This window comes from Lolium perenne, chromosome 6, assembly GCF_019359855.2.
Source record: "Lolium perenne isolate Kyuss_39 chromosome 6, Kyuss_2.0, whole genome shotgun sequence".
Taxonomy (NCBI): domain Eukaryota; kingdom Viridiplantae; phylum Streptophyta; class Magnoliopsida; order Poales; family Poaceae; genus Lolium; species Lolium perenne.
In genome coordinates this window covers 134940489-134957649 of record NC_067249.2, presented here as the reverse complement: position 1 = coordinate 134957649, position 17161 = coordinate 134940489, and positions in this window count along the sequence as shown.

Genomic DNA, 17161 nt, shown 5'->3' with positions numbered 1-17161 from the left:
TCTGTGCGGGCCGTCGCTCGGAGGGACCAGGGCCAGCCGCAGCCCTAAGTTGCTCCCGGCTCTCCTATGTTGTCTGTCGCTGCTCGCCGGTGGGTTTCTGACCGCAACACATTCTGGCACGCCCGGTGGGACCATCTTCGACATCAACCACATCGCCATCTACATCTGAGATGGCGGACGGCACCTCAGTCACGTACGAGGATCTGACCGAGGAGCTCAAGAAGAAGTATGACGAGGTCAAAGCGATCCTCGAAGCCGACCTCATCGGCTCTTTTCACAGAACCCGTTCACATGGCATCAGGTGGAAAGGGTTCTCGCCTGAAGGTGCGCTCGATGGAATAGACCTGTCCGCCCCGTCAGAAGAACGCACCAGGTCCCTGCGTCAAGAGATTAACTACATGGTGGCTCACTCGCTGCACCGCCACTCTGAGAACCTGGTGAACACTTTGGAGCGTGTCGCTCTTCGGGTGATCCAGGAGATCATGAGGCACCAGTACTCTCCGTCAGGACCAGCTCTCGGGACATACCAAGGAGAGATGCCACTCCAGTCCCGTCCACCGCTACCATTTGCGTTGGCAGCACCAGAAGTGCCGAATTCACCGGCATTCGTCGTCTACAAGATCGGTGGTGACCCTAGTGACTACCAGTTCTTGCACGAGGCGCCTAAGGAGATCCCTCACGGATACACGTGCACATACGTGCCAGACTGCGGTAACTGGGCGCTCACAAACCAGGCCGCAACAGCAGGGACTTCCGGAAAAGCAGGAGGAACGTCAGCAACGGATCTTGAGAAGCAGACGTGGCTAGCTAAATATGCCACTTTGACAAACCTCCAAAGCTCAGCTCCTGCAGTTGGCTCAGAGCTGGAAAAGCAAGCATGGCTGGCTAAGTATGCCACTCCGGCGAATCTTCAGAGTTCGACTCCTGCAGCCAGCACCGCGGATCAAATCAGTACGATCCTGAGAGACCAGTTCGGCATGGTGCCGAAAAGGAGGACAATCGGCTATTCCAAGCCGTACCCCGACGGGTACGAGTTGGTCCCACTACCACCCAAATATCGGCTCCCTGATTTCTCCAAGTTCAATGGATCAGATGGTTCCAGCTCCATCGAGCACGTGAGCCGATATTTGGCACAGCTAGGAACGGCCTCAGCATCGGATCCACAACGCGTGAGATTCTTCGCACAGTCCCTCACGGGATCGGCTTTCGGGTGGTATACTTCGTTGCCACCGGACTCGATCCGGACTTGGAAGCAGTTGGAGGAACAGTTCCACATGCAGTTTCACTTAGAGGCTTCCGAGGCCGGCATTGCCGATCTAGCTTAAATACGTCAGAAGCGTGGAGAAACCGTGGCAGAGTACGTCCAGCGCTTCAGAAATCTAAGGAACCGATGTTATTCGGCTCGTGTGACTGAGAAAGAAGCAGTCGAGTTGGCAGTGGTGGGCCTTGCATCACCAATCAAGGACATGGCCTCCTGCGTACTCACCCTTCACTGGCGCACATGGTTCAGAAACTGTCGGCATATGAACAGCGCCACCCGGACTTGTACAAGGACAAATTGAAGCGTGCGGTAGTCCTGGTTGAGGCAGATGAAGACGAAGGTTCTGCGGGAGATCAAGAGGTAGCAGTGGCTGAATGGACTCGGGGGGCAACCCCCGTGTCCTGCAAATGGGTCAAGCCACCAGGTCCGCCCAGAGGGTTTGATTTTGACGTGACTAAAACTGAGCAAATCTTCGACCTCCTACTCAAGGAGAAGCAGTTGAAGTTACCCGAAGGCCTCAAAATCCCCACGGTACAGGAGCTGAACGGAAAGCCATACCGCAAATGGCATAACTCGTTCTCCCATGCCACCAACGACTGCAGGGTGTGGCGTCAGCAGATCCAAATGGCGATAGAACAAGGACGCCTGATTTTTAACCAGTACGCCATGAAGGTCGACACCCACCCCTTCCCCGTCGTTAACATGGTGGAGTGCACTTACCCTGAAGGTTGCCAGCCAGGATTCTCGTTCAACATCAACATGGTAGGACCTGGACACCACGCTGGCAAGGATGGAGACGAGGGCAGCTGCTCTCGTAGCAAGGACACAGAGGAAGCCGCTCCACGCGATCGGCTCCGGCACGATGGCAAGCACTACATCACAGAGGGAGAAGTGAGGAATGTAAGATATCAGCGACCTCTCTCCGATCACCTCCTCAACAAGTACGTGAGTCGATATAGCCAACACCGACGATCCAGCGACGATGATGATAGAGACCGTCTGGCTAGGGACGCCAGGAGACATCGTCGGCATGATCGCGACGAGGAGGAGTACGAGCGCCGTGCCAAGGAAGAATCGAGGAAGCAAGACGACGAGGATAGGCACTGGGACTGCCCCTTCTTCAGACATTGCTGGGATTGAGGCAGGAGCCGATTGCCTACCATCGGCAATCGCCCGTAATGTAGTCAGAAGAGGAAGGATGCAGCTAACGTGTCCGTGTTCAAACGGCTAGGGCCTCTCCCACCTCGAAGCAAACACGCTGAGTCCCCTCGGGTGGAAGATCTCGAGGATTTGGAAGACAATGAAGAAGAAGAAGAAGACAGGTACCACCGGCCAAGGTGGTACCCTGATGGACTCAACCGTTCCCAAAAGCGTAGGGTTCAGCGATTGCGCGGCTTGGAGGAAGCCGAAAGGTTATACCTGCACACGCTAAGGAAGGCGCGGCCTGATCTGGCCGCGAAAATTCAGCGAACCCTGGATGAGGAGGGTCGACCACAAAAAATGGAGTGGCGCCCCAAACAAAGGAAAGCCGATGATGAAACATCGGCTGGCACAAACATGGTGTTCATCCTTCCTACGGAGTTCAGTGCTCCAGGATTAGACGAGGCACCTGTGGCACAACTTGACTGCGGCCCACGGCCGGTTATCTTTGAGAAACCACGAGAAAGAAGCTACAGACATCTGAAGGCCCTGTACTTGCGAGGTTATATCGATGGGAGGCCTGTCAACAAGATGCTGGTGGACACCGGAGCGGCAGTCAACATTATGCCATACTCTATGCTACGTCGGTTGGGACGCTCTAGCTCGGATCTGATCAAGACCAACGTGACATTGAGCGATTTCAACGGCCAAGCGTCTGACGCACAAGGTGTTCTGAACGTGGATCTGACCGTAGGAAGGAAAGCTATCCCTACGACGTTCTTCATCGTCGATAGCAAGAGCACCTATGCTGTTCTGCTAGGAAGAGATTGGATCCACGCCAACTGTTGCATTCCCTCCACGATGCACCAATGCGTAATACAGTGGGATAGAGATGAAGTAGAGGTCGTCCAGGCCGATGACTCAGCCGAGATTTCAACGGCTGGCATGAACGCTTGGGAAACAGCAGGCCAAGAGCCACTCTCAGGTATCAATTTGGACGACTGCGAGCACATCGACGTGACGAAAGGCAGGGTTAGGCTGGTCTTATCCACCGGCCTGACCGTGTAGCAAGAACAAACTGATGAGCAAACATGGCGAGGCCGATCCTTGGGATCGGCCCCAAAGATCTATGAAGGAACATTGCAAAACCTTCATTGAGCGCTTCGATCAATATGGGGGCCGATTCCAGCAATCGGCCAAAATTATCCTCACCACATGTTCTGCTTGTGTTCAACATCGATCTACTGGGCAGCGGTTTTACGTCGGCTGATGAGTTAAGAAAAATCAACATTGGTCCTACCGGAGCCGACGTGCAAATACATGTGCCTTGGTTAACTACAGAGCCGATATCTGCAGTTCCCTGACAGATTCGGCTCGGGGGGCACCTAATCAGATGAACAGGTGCAGATGAACATGAACATGTGTGCAGTGAAATGTTGGGGGCCGATTTAAAATCGGCCAGTAAAAAAAAATCACAGCCGATGCGCAGACATCGACTTGAGAAAACATACGGAGACAACAGTATGCAAGTACAGCCGATGCACGGGCATCGACTTCAGAATAATAAAGCCGATACATTGCTATCGACTCTAGAGGAATAGGCTCAATTAAGCAGGTTAACGGAATCGGTTCAGACCAGAAATCGGGATATTTGGGATAAATCTCCTAGTGGGTTGCTGAGGAGTTCAGTCTGCGCGTTTAAGGTTGGAGGATGGTTTGGACGTGGGTTAGACCTGTTGGACCACGTGATTAGGCGACGGCTTGGCCTCAAATCGCGTTTATAATGCAAGCCGATGCCCTTCCATCGGCTCTCTGTACAGCGACTTCGTTCGACGATCGGCAAAGTTGACAAGGAAGCAAAATTAATTGAGGAATATTTTCTTCATTAATAGAGGGATTTCTTACAAAAGAAAGAGCCGATTGCTCAGAGAAGAGAGAACAAAAGCCGACTACTACTACTAGTCCCTAATCTAAGGGCCGTTGCTGCCCTCGTCGCTGCCGCCGGCGCAGCTGCTGGGAGGCTCCTCATCGGAGCTCCCGTAGCCTTCTACGGGAGCCTCATCCTCCTCATCGTCGTCATCGCTGTCGTCGTCCCACCAGGTGCGGAGGCGCTTCGCCGGTGGGTAACCTTCGAGGGAGTCGTCGTCGTCCTCCTCCGCCTCTTCTTCGGAGGAGGTGAAATCGTCCCAGGAGAAGCGGTCGTCCTCGCTCGCCGCCTCCTCTTCCCCTTCGACGAGGAATCGAAGGTCGCCCTCTCCATCGGTCAAGGATTTGTCATCCTCTGACCAGATGGAGGAATCATGTTCCTCCTTGTCCCACGTCGTTGGGGCGAGAATGTCGTGCGCCGCCAACGAGCCCCACTCCGGCGTCGGCTCGCGAGATGAGGAAGAGTCGGAGAAGACCGACGAGGCGGAGGAGGAAGAGGAAGAGGACATGGCTGTAATAACCCAGAACATAGGAACAACGAAGGGTAGATTTAGAAATGGGATGTGCATTTCATCGCAAAACGGGGGAAATTTTCGCGCCTTATTGCAACTAAACCTAAGAGGGATCGAGGTTCTCTCTCATTTTGCACTTAGGGTTAGGCAACTTGAGTTAGGGGAATTTCGACATGATCTCTTTTGTATCTTGTTGACTTGGGGAATTGATTTCATTTGACAAGTGTTAATACATTTAACAATAAGCATTGAACAATATAAAATGAAATTCATAATTTAAACACAACTTATGAATTCAAACAACTTTGAATTTCAAAGTGAATCATAAATACAATGTTTATTCCAGAATATAAATACTACATAAATCAAAAGCTCATAAACAAAAACTTGGACTTTATTGATATCACAACACAGATTACATTGTCTTTACAATATTCTTGATACAAGAATTGATGAATAATAAACAGAAATGAAAAAGAAGATTACAATATTGTTCCTAAACTAAAACCTAGACTAAATGACTTGGAGAATATCTTCATGGTCATAATCATCTTTAAAACCTGCAAAAACAAAGAACCAACACTAGCCAGAATATTAGTGTTAGCCAAAGAATTCAGTTTGGACAGAACCAAGTGTCATGCACACTTGTGCTTGTCCAAGACCATGGACAGCACAAGATAAGGGCAGCAGCAGACCAAACCTGAGCACCACCAGGGGCTCAAGTTTCAGCATATGAGAGCACAGAGCTCAAGTGTGCTGGGCAGCAACAGCAAGGTCATGCATCAGATTAGTCACCAAAGCAAGCCAGGCTTGTGTGTCAATGCAAGGATAGAAGCAGGGTTCATATAAAAGGGGCACAAACCCTAGAAACAGTGACCAGTCGACCAGATAAGGATTCACCAGGTAAGGGTGAAGCAAGAACAAGCTCAGTTCATCCAGTTCTTGAGCAAGAACAGAACCAACACACACACCCACTCAACCACCAGAAATCATGGTGACCTGAGAGGATCATCCAAGACCTGGAGGTGGAGGGCTGTGACACAAACCCAAGTCTGCATCAACAAAGCATTTCTTTCTAGGAGCTGGAACAAGGTATACCAAATACCTGGAAAAGATCCAATGGATCTGATCCATCATATGCATGAACTAAGCATGGGATGAGCAGATGCTCATATGGGTAGATCATCACTTGGTTTTCACCAAGGATCACTGTCAGTCTAGAAGCTACTAAGATAGAAACCATCCAGATACAGATCTTGTGCACAGAAGCTAGAAATCATGCACAGATGCACACAATAGCAAGATCTCATGCACAGATAGCACCAGTAGATGGCAAAGATTAGCAGCCAAGACTACACAGAAAATCCTAAGCATGCAACCATCAGAAACCCTAGATTTCTTCACAGGCAAGCATATTGGCATTCATATTTATTATGATCCCCAAATATGCAAGCAAAGATGAGTAGCCAACAAAATCCAACCAACCATGTGAGCAACCAGTCAGTAGCAAGGCTACTGAGGTCACATCACATTTAGCACCAATTAAGAGAAAACCAAATATATCACATCACTATCCAGAAATGGATTCAGATTCTATTTGCTTGCCAGATCATCAAGAATACCAAATCATTTGCAAGCAAGTAACTTAATCATCACTGCATAAGCAGTTCATCATAATCTAATTAATACAAGCATGAATTTATCACAGATCCATGCTAAGCACTGACAGTAGCACACTGTTGAGCAACACAGTTAATCTATAGCCACTAGAGCAAGTCTAGGTAGCTAAGATGAGAAACAGCACAAGTAAGCAACAGCACAGTGATGCTTGAGCATCAGCATCACAAAGATAAGTGAATCATTTAGCCACAAAGATTAGCGCAAGCTATCACTGACAATCAATTAATCAAATGGGTCAATTATAGCAAGCCAAGCTACACAGGGAAGTTAGCCAACAAGCAAGGAATGATCCAAAGGATCATTGGCTTGCAGAGGAAGCACTAAAGCATATCACAGGCACCACTGGCACACACACAAGTGTCACAGATGCATCACAAGTACACCTAGACAAGCAAGCATGATAGACCAGTAAGCATAAGCAAGTCATAACCAAGCATAGCATGGCATGGTTAGCTTTTGAGCAAGTACAACAGAGCATGGCAAGTGTAGAGCATGCTAGGAGCAGCAGAGAAGCAAGCACAGCATGAATAGCAAGCAAAGCAGCATGTGCCAGTACCAGTAAATGGTAATTGGGCCATGAGCTTGCAATTAACCGAAGCACAGGCAAATTGCATAGGAATAGCATGGCTCTGTGTGATCACAGGATCACCAGAGAGCAGCAGAGTATGAGGAGGAAGAAGAACAGTAACGAGGGGAGGCGCACAGAAGAGAAGATGGTGCGGCAACACTTACTTGCGCCTGGAAGCAGAGGCTAGGGCATGGCGAGGCAGTGCTCGCGCGGCCCTAACAGCTGCAAGTCCAGGGTAGGCGCCGACGTTACGCCGGCGAACCCAGACACGAACCAGCACCACCGTAGCAAGCACCTGAGGCGACGGCACGAGTACTGCAAGCAGCACCCGCGCCAGGTCAACCCCAGGCGCGTACCCATCGTCGGCGAGGACGAGATCTCGCCGGAGTTCGTCGAGGCGATTCTCCACGAGATCCAGATCGGAGGCGATTCACCAGGAGAGGACGAGAAGGGGAAAACTGCGCGGACAGATCGATAGATCTGCACGCGGCGGTTCAGGATCGGTAGGTGGCTACGGCAGAGGAGCACGGCGATGGCCGGAGCGAGGCGGCGGCCATGGCGGCGACACCATCGCCACGGGAGTCGCCAGAGATTAGGGTTAGGCGAATGAGTGAGAGGGCCGAGTGAGAGAGAGTGAGGTGGGCCGCTTCGGCGCCACCGAACCCAAAAGGGGATCAGCCTTATTGGGCCGTCCCTGGGTTTAGGTTATTGGGCTGGGCCCAATATGGGTCCAGGGGGGTATTTTGGTCTTTTGACATTTAATAAAAGACCAAAACTTTACCAAATTTTTATAAATCAAAAACAACTCTAAAAATCCATTAAAAATTGGATTCATGAATGAAAAATAAATCTTAACAAGAATAAAATATGAAATGGAATTTATGAAACAAATTCAAAATTATGAATTTTCAGAATTTAAATAATAAACTTGGAATTTAAAATTATTATTTCCTTGTATTTAAAATTCAAGGAAAAATCCCAAATAAGTTCAAATACTTATTTTCAAACATTTCAAAATGAAATTCTACTATTCCAAGTCATTTCTTCTGAAAAAGGGTATTTTTCTCTTAAAAAATACTATATTCCTTTTATTTCCAAAAACTATAGAGGTAACTCTATAATTTCAAATTATTTTTGGAATGACTAAGAAAGTCATCAAGTAAAATAATTTTACTTTGAATTGTTATCCTTTGTGTGAATTACAATGATTAATCCTTTTAAATCAATTGTAAATTACCGTCAAAGACATAAATCTTAAATACAACCCTAAATTGTAATAACTCATTGGGGTAAAGGGATTCAACATAAAATAATACATCCATAATTGCATTATTTGGATTTTATAACATTGTCCTTACCGGACAATGATGCTTCTTACAGAACCCGAGGTCCAGGTTCCATCAACTGCATTGAACTGCACTATCTCGCAGTCCACAGGCAAGTTCACCCTTGCTCATGTCAACTTGATTATTTTCTACTACTTTAATGCAAAACTATATACTTATCATTCCTGCATCACAAATAAAATGTTACTTTCCAACTATGAATATGACTATGTGGATGGCAATGGAACCATGGTATGTGTTGATATGGTGGAGGTTCCATTGCAATGGGTTATATCACCCTAGGGTTAAATTACCAATGCCGTCCAGTGATTCTAGCGCCGTACAAACCGCGTTGACCATGAGATCTATAATGGCTCTAGGGAAGCCAGTCGTATCTTTTCCCTTCTGCACGCCAACGGATTGGTAGAGCCAGCACCGGGAAGGCCGAGGAGAATCAGATGGCGGAAGCAAGAAATCAGACCGCCCACCTCGCAGGTCTCCCTCACCACCACCCAGCGGTGGCGGCGGAGGTGGAGGTGGAGGCAATGGCCGGAGATCTCGCTCTCGCTCAAAGTCCCCTCGCCACGGCCCGCGCGACGCGCGGGATCGCCTTAACGAATACAGAACTGACTACATTGGTCCGAAGTGCTTTGGCTGGATGATTCGAGAGGAACCAAAGCCAAGGATGAACCTCAAGCTACCCGGAAATCTGAAGCATTATGATGGCACCGAAAGGCCGGATACCTGGATTGAGGACTACTATAATGCAGTAACCTTTGCCGGAGGAACCCCTAACATCGCCTGCCGCATGCTTCAGTTGTACCTTGTAGGTCCAGCCCGGATCTGGCTCAGCGACCTCGAGGAGAATTCCATCTTTGTCGGTTTGACCTGAAGAACGCTTTCGAGAAACACTTCAGGGGCACCTACAAGAGACCTGCCACAACAAGCGACTGCAGCATGTATCCGTAAAAGGGCGAAACATCGAGGAATTTCCTCACCCGATGGTTGGCATGCGAAACGAGTGCGAGAACGTTGACAACCGCACAAAGAATGCACGCCTTCATTGGGGGCTTGCAGCGAGGAGGATTGCTGCGACACAAGCTAACTTGCTTGGTCAATGCAAACAAACTGACGTTGGACGACATGATCACCATCGCCAGCGATCACACTGCCGCCGATGACGACGCAGGCGGTGATCTCGCAGCTACAGCAATCCCCCTGCATCAACAAAAGAAGAACCGTGACAACGGTAGCAGCAGCAGCCATAAGCGCAAGAACCCTGATGACCAGAAGAGTGGCGGATCCGAGATGGTCGCCATGGCGTTTCAACGCGGAGGTTCAGGAGGCGGCAGAGGACGCGGACGGGGAAGCGGAGCCGGCAGGGGTCAGCAGCATACCTCCGAGGTCACAGCTGGCGGATCCCGCGCCCCGCAAACCTACGAGGAGTACAGAGACATGCCCTGCCTGGCCCATCTGGATCCGGTTACAGGGAAGTCCACTCACACCAACCGCAACTGCAAGTGGGTCAATGATCTAAAGAACGACCCGGAGGCAGGATACAAGCGCGCCCGGAAGCACCGCCCACGCGGCAAAGGTGGCAAGGGAAAGAACAAGGACAAAGAGGAGGATAGTTCCGAGGCGATGGATGAGGATGATAACTCGCCGGATCCCAAGGCAGGATCCGCAGTAAAATCCAACCCATTCGATAAAAAGAGCGTGGGGGCTTACCACACTTTCCTCGGGACCCCAACAGTACGCGCATCCAAGTCAGCTACCCGGATCCTGAACGCCATAGTCCCGGCTGTGCCGCAGTACGTCAGGTGGTCGGAAATCCCGTGCACATTTGATAGGAAGGATCACCCCGCAATTGTGCCAAAAGAATGCTACGCCTTGGTTGTAAGTCCCCGCATAGATGGGTATGACTTCTCCAAGTGCCTCATGGATGGCGGAGCCAGCTTGAACATCATGTCCCTGGAGACTCTAGAGCGGATGAACCTCACCAAGGAGCAGCTGAAACACAGCACCACTGAGTTTCATGGCGTGGTTCCGGGTAAGAAGGCGAATTCCCTCGGCAGCATAACACTTCCCGTGGCTTTCGGCGATGTTCATAATTTCCACGAAGAAAAGATCACGTTTGAAGTTGTGCCCTTCAAGAGCTCCTACCACGTCATCTTCGGCAGGCCCACCTACCACAAATTCCACGCAAGAGCGTGCTACATCTACAACAAGCTCAAGATTCTGGGTCCTAAAGGTATGATTACCGTATCCGGAGACTACAAAAAGGCTCATGAGTGCGAGTTAGGCGAAGCCGCCTTCGCAGAGTCTGTGATATCTGGAGAAGAGCTGAAAGGCTACAGAGCCGCGGTGGATCCGACTGAGATGCAGACCACCAAGAAGCAGATCTCCGAGCAGAAAACCTCCTTCAAGGCCGCGATAGAAACCAAGAAGCACGACCTTATCAAAGGCGACTCTTCCAAGCAGGTTTCAGTTGGAGCCAACATGGACCCCAAATAGGAAGACGCGCTCGTCGAGTTCCTCCGCGCTAACATGGATATCTTCGCATGGCAACCTTCTGACATGTCCGGAGTACCTAGGGAACTCGCCGAGCACTACCTCAACATAAATCCGGGGGCTAAACCGGTGAAGCAAGCTATGCGACGCTTTGGAGATAAGAAGCGCCGTGCCATAGGAATGGAACTAGCAAAGTTACTAGAAGCAGGTTTTGTAATAGAAGTTATCCACACCGATTGGGTCGCGAATCCCGTCCTTGTACCCAAAAAGAACACTGAAATACTAAGAATGTGCATCGATTACTCTGGCTTGAACAAGCATTGCCCGAAGGATCCGTTCCCCTTGCCGCGCATTGACCAAGTCATTGATTCGACGGCGGCGTAACTTCGTGTTTTCTTGATGCGTATTCCGGGTATCATCAGATCCGGATGAAGGAATCCGACCAAAAGGCGACTTCATTCATTACCCCATTTGGTACTTACTGCTATGTTACTATGCCTTTTGGTTTGAAAAATGCAGGTGCTACTTACCAGCGTACGATGCAGCGGTGCCTGAAGGACCAAATTGGCCGGAATGTGCACGCTTACGTCGACGACATCGCGGTCATGACCCGGAAAGGATCCGACTTGATCAGCGACCTCACGGAAACCTTCGACAATCTCCGCAGGTACAAGATGATGTTGAATCCGCTGAAGTGCGTCTTTGGCGTGCCAGCCGGAAAACTCCTTGGCTTCATAGTCTCTCACAGAGGCATTGAGGTTAACCCGGAAAAGATCAAGGCGATCCTGTGTATCAAACGGCCAACTTGTCTCAAAGATGTGCAGCGACTAACTGGTTGCGTTGCAGCAATCAGTAGGTTTGTTAGCCGTCTTGGCGAGAAGGCGCTACCTCTGTACAAGCTGCTGAAGAAAACAGACAACTTTGTCTGGGACGATGCAGCCGATGCAGCTCTTCGGGGGTTGAAGGAAATACTCACCTCCCCACCTATCTTGGCAGCTCCAGCAGAGTCAGAGCCAATGCTCCTTTATCTGGCAGCTACCAACAAAGTCATCAGCCTCGTCATCGTGGTGGAGCGAAAGGAAGAAGGTCATGAATATGACGTCCAAAGACCTGTCTACTACATTAGCGAGGTGCTGACAGAGTCAAAACAAAGATACTCTCACTTTCAGAAGCTAGCCTATGGAGTGTTCCTAGGCAGCCGGAAGCTGAGACACTACTTCCAAGAGCACCCAGTAACAGTTGTGAGCAAGGCTCCACTGTCAACAATTCTCAACAACGCTGACGCAACAGGACGTACGGCTAAGTGGGGCATCGAATTATCCGCCTTCGACATCGCTTACAAGCCTAGGACGGCGGTTAAATCCCAAGTCTTGGCAGATTTCGTCGCAGATTGGACAGAAGCTCCGGATGCAAGTCTGGAGCCGGAACCAGAAACATGGGTCATGCACTTCGATGGATCCAAGCAGCATCAAGGCTCAGGAGCCGGAGTCACCCTGAAGTCCCCTACCGGAGAAGAACTGCAGTACGTTCTGCAGATCCACTTCGAAGCTACAAATAACATGGCGGAATACGAGGCTCTACTACACGGTCTGCGCATCGCTAAGGAGATCGGGATCAAGCACATCATATGATGTGGAGATTCCGACCTGGTGGCACAACAAGTAGCCGGAACCTGGAACGCCAGAAACTCCGTCATGGCGGCCTACAGAGACGAAGTTGATGAGATCGCCAAGTGCTTCCTCGGATACGAAGTCAAGTACGTCAGGAGAGACGATAACACAGCGGCAGACATGCTATCCAAGCTCGGATCACGCAGGAAGCGAATTCCGCCTGGCATTTTCCTGGAGCATCTCCGGATACCCTCAGTTAAGGGCGCTAACCCGGAAAACCCAGAGGTGGCAGTGTCTCCGGCTAAGGAGGTGATGGCTATCATTCCGGCTTGGACACAACCTTTCCTGGACTACCTCATCGATCAGAAGTTGCCAGAGGACGAGGTCCTCGCGCGACAGATCATCAGACGAGCAAGAACCTACACAATTGTTGATGGACAGCTCTACAAATGAAGTGCAGCAGGGGTGTTTCTCAAATGCGTCTCCAATCAAGATGGCATTGAAATCCTCAGAGAGATCCACGCAGGGGATTGCGGGCATCACGCCGCTCCCAGGTCCCTCGTTGCCAAAGCTTTCCGGCTAGGATTCTACTGGCTCACAGCTAAAGAAGATGCTGACAAGTTGGTAAAAACCTGACGAGGTTGTCGCACTACGCTACTCAACCAAATGCTCCACCCAAGAGCTGAAGACCATACCTATCACCTGGCCATTTGCGGTCCGGGGCTCGATATGGTTGGTAAGTTAAAAAGATCATCTCCTGGCGGTTTTGAATACCTCCTGGTCGCTGTTGATAAGTTCAGCAAGTGGATCGAGGCAAAGCCAGTGAGAAAAGCCGATGGTGCTACGGCACTAAAATTCGTCTGCAGCCTCGTGATGAGATTCGGCATCCCACACAGCATAATCACAGATAATGGCACAAACTTCGCTCAAGGAGAGTTGAGGGATTATTGTAACACAATGGGGATTCGACTGGACCTTGCATCTGTGGCTCATCCATAATCTAATGGTCAGGTTGAAAGGGCTAACGGTCTAATATTATCAGGAATTAAGCCGCGCCTTGAAGAACCGCTGCGACGAGCAGCCGGAGCTTGGGCTGACGAGTTGGAAGCTGTTCTGTGGAGTTTACGGACTACCCCTAACAGATCAACAGGGTTTACCCCATTTTTCCTTGTATACGGATCCGAAGCCGTGCTTCCCTCCGACATCATCCACGACTCGCCGCGAGTTTCCGCCTACAATGAAGAAACAGCTGACGAGGCCAGACAGCTATCTGTGGACCTGATCGAGGAAGCTCGGAACTTAGCTGATCAGCGCTCCGCCATCTACCAGCAGAAGCTCCGACGTTATCACAGTCGTCGAGTTCGGAAACGCTCCTTCATGGCAGGAGACCTGGTCCTCCGCCTTCGACAGGTGAAAGACCATAAGCTGCAATCTCCATGGGAAGGACCCTTCGTCGTTAGCAAAGTGCTTCATAACGGGTCGCACTACCTTGTTGATTTCCGCGAGCTGAGGGATAGACCTGCTAACTGGCACCGGAAACGCAAGCGTGAGGATCCGGATGACATCTACGATGAAACAGATCGCCCTTGGAATATCGCACAGCTACGTCCTTTCTACACTTAGCATATATTTTTTCCGAGTTACAAACTCTGTAATAGTTATACATGATCAATGAAATAAAGCTTATGGTTCACTCTTTGAGTCTTTTACCTCCTTTACTTGTTCATTTTAGATCGTGTATGTTTTTTCCGACTAAAACCGCAGAGCTGGATTTTTTCCGCCTAGGCGTGTATAAAAGTTGTGATTTTCAAAAATCATCCTTTAGGACGTAAGCTTAAGTTTTCTGATTAAGTTGTTGTCTGTTGCGAACTCGTGGATTCCTAGTAGCGATTTCTGGCACCTATGCTTGGGGGCTTGTTTCCGCGGTTATTGACGGACTGCCATTGGGCTTCGTCGCCGCTGGCGAGCGTTTCCGGCTCGCGGAAGGTCAAGCGGGCAAGCCGGAAAACAACGAAATCAGCACTTGCTTTCCGACAGAAAACGAAACATGCACATAACATTAAACGGATAGCAGGATAAGTGTTTCCGCCCCATGCATAATTGTTTCGTTCCTAGCTACTTAAGAATTTAAGTCTTATTACAAACCCATTCTGGGGCCAAAATGATGCAACTTCTCATTGTTTAAACAGGAACTCTACTCGGAGTCCTCTTCTTCAGATTGCTGGTAGGTGGAGCCGTCATCGCTGTCACCAGATCCGGCTTCGGAGTCGTCACCAGAGCCGCTTGACCCGGATCCTTCCCCATAATACTCCGGCTCACCTGCCTCCTCCTCTGCATCGGAAAATCCTTCGGGCAGATCGTGCTTGTTATACCAGAACGAGTGATCCACTCGCCTGACAAATAACTGCTCGTAGCCTTCGGTCTCCGCGAGGAGGGCACCCATGTCGGAATCCTCGGGGGCTCCGCGTGCAACATCCGCCAGGTTGAGTGAGGGGAAGTGAGCCTTGCAGGTGGCCAGGACTAGGGAGGCGACTCCGCGTGCTGAAGACTTTTGCCAGTCCTTGATGAAATCCGGCACCTGTCGCATAAGTTTGGTCATCGTATCGATGACTGTGGTTTTAGCCTTCTTCAAAGACAGAGCCGTGGCGATTCCACGACAGGCTTCAAATAACGCGTCAATTGAGATCCGCGCTTCATCGTATGCATCCGTCCTCTTCAGGTTTGACTCTTTTGACCACTCAAAGCCAAGGCTTGCTGTGAAAGAAGGAGGTTCAGTTCCGTTAGAGAGAAAGCATACAAGATACTCGGAGCAACGACGCGGAAAAAAAACGCATACGGAAGATAAGTTTGTCGATGGCTTCCGCCTCCGCTTCCAGAACTTTGTTCTTGGCAACTGCGGAAATCACGCGGCCCTGGCTTCTCTCCAGTTTTTCATTCAGCTCCGCCAGGTCGCGGGCATGCTTCTCGGAGAGCTCCTTCCTCGCCTCAGTCTCCTTACTCGAGGATTCTTGGATAAAGGCTTTGAGGGACTCGTTCTCCGCCTCAAGCACCTTGACCTTGGCGGAAAGCTCATCGAACGAGGAGTGCTTAGCAGCTTCTTCTGAAGGCAGCAAGTTGAACATATTATGCCTCCTAGACAACTATGTTCGCACAAAAAGTAAAAGACCCGGATCTCGTACCTTGAAGGCGGGTCTCAAGCAGCTGGATATCTTTCTTGCTATTTTCCGCATGCTGGCGCAGCCCCTCGATTTCCGCGATCTGCTCCAGCACGTGCACGCGCAGATCTTCGTGCAGTTTCCGCATGGTCTGCGAAGCAGCAAAGAGTTAGTCGGATATTAAAGTCTGGGGAGCTAGCGAAGAATCCGCCTAAAGGTACATTTTGGGAAAGCATCGGCTAATACATGTTACACGGAACTATATCACCCAATGCTTGGGGGCTAGTATTACCTGCCGCACTTCTTTGTGCTTGGTGAAAAAATCCTTTAGGCTGTCCTCCAGGTCCGCGAGCTCTCGCATCTCCTCGTCCGGCTTTCCCCACACCTTGTTCAGCATGGCGGAAACTTCCGCGTGACGTTGCGCAAGGGTAAGCTTTTGGAGGGACGGAGTTGGTTCGAGGTTGACTCGAGTCGCATTGGTAACTTGGAGGAGCTTAGCTTTTTGCTCCTGTTCTTCTCCAGTGGGCCCCGCGAAAGCGGAGCTTGGCTGATCTGGCGGAGGAACGGATGAGGAGGTCCCCTTGGCGGAGTCGCCATGGTGGGCGGGATCCTCAGGAAGGTCATCAAGGTCGATGACGTCTTTCGGATCCGGCTTGCTGGCAGATGAAGCCTTGGGCGGAACTTCAACCTCAGGAGTAATTGGAAAGGAGGCCGGAGATGGCCTGGCTCTCTTCTTTGGGACCCTTGGGGCCTTGGGGGGCTGGCTTCCGGAGCTTCAGAAAAAACATAAAAGTAAGTGTGAGCGTGAAACCATAACTTGGATCTCGGAAATAGGAGCTTACCCGGAAGGCTTGAAGAAATGCTGGATGGCAGGCTGCCCCTTGTTGCTGGTGTTAATCAGCGAGAGGCGCTTCTTTTCCGCCTCCGCTTTCCGGGTAGCCGCAGTGCTAAGCACTTCGCGGGGGCGTTTCGTATGGGGGCTGGAAGGAGCCGGCTTCTTCCTCTTAGCAGGGCGTGGGGCTTCAGGAGCTTCCGCCTCCGATGCGACATCCGGATCCGTGTTACCGGTGGAAGGAACCCGGAGGAGAATTCCGAGTTCGCTTTCTTCAAGCGCCTCGAGCTAATGCAAAGTTAAACACTTAGACAAAAAAGTAGATGCGAAGAGAAACAAAAGATTAAAGTCGAGATGACGTACCGCGGTTCCGGAATCATTCGTATGAATGTCTTTGTTGCACACGTGAACGTGAAGTTCACGTGGGATTTTGATGAGGAGCCGGATCCTCTTGTCGATGGCGTCGGCGGAAAGATTATCTTTTGTAGCGCGCATTGCGTTGTCGCGTCCTGTGTATTGGAACATCAGGTGGTCCCTCTGTTGGAGCGGCTGGATCCGCTTGGTGAACCAGGAAAGGGTTAAGTCCTTCCCCGTCAGCCCCTCTTCCGTCAGCTTACAGATCCGCCTGACGGCGCGTGTGA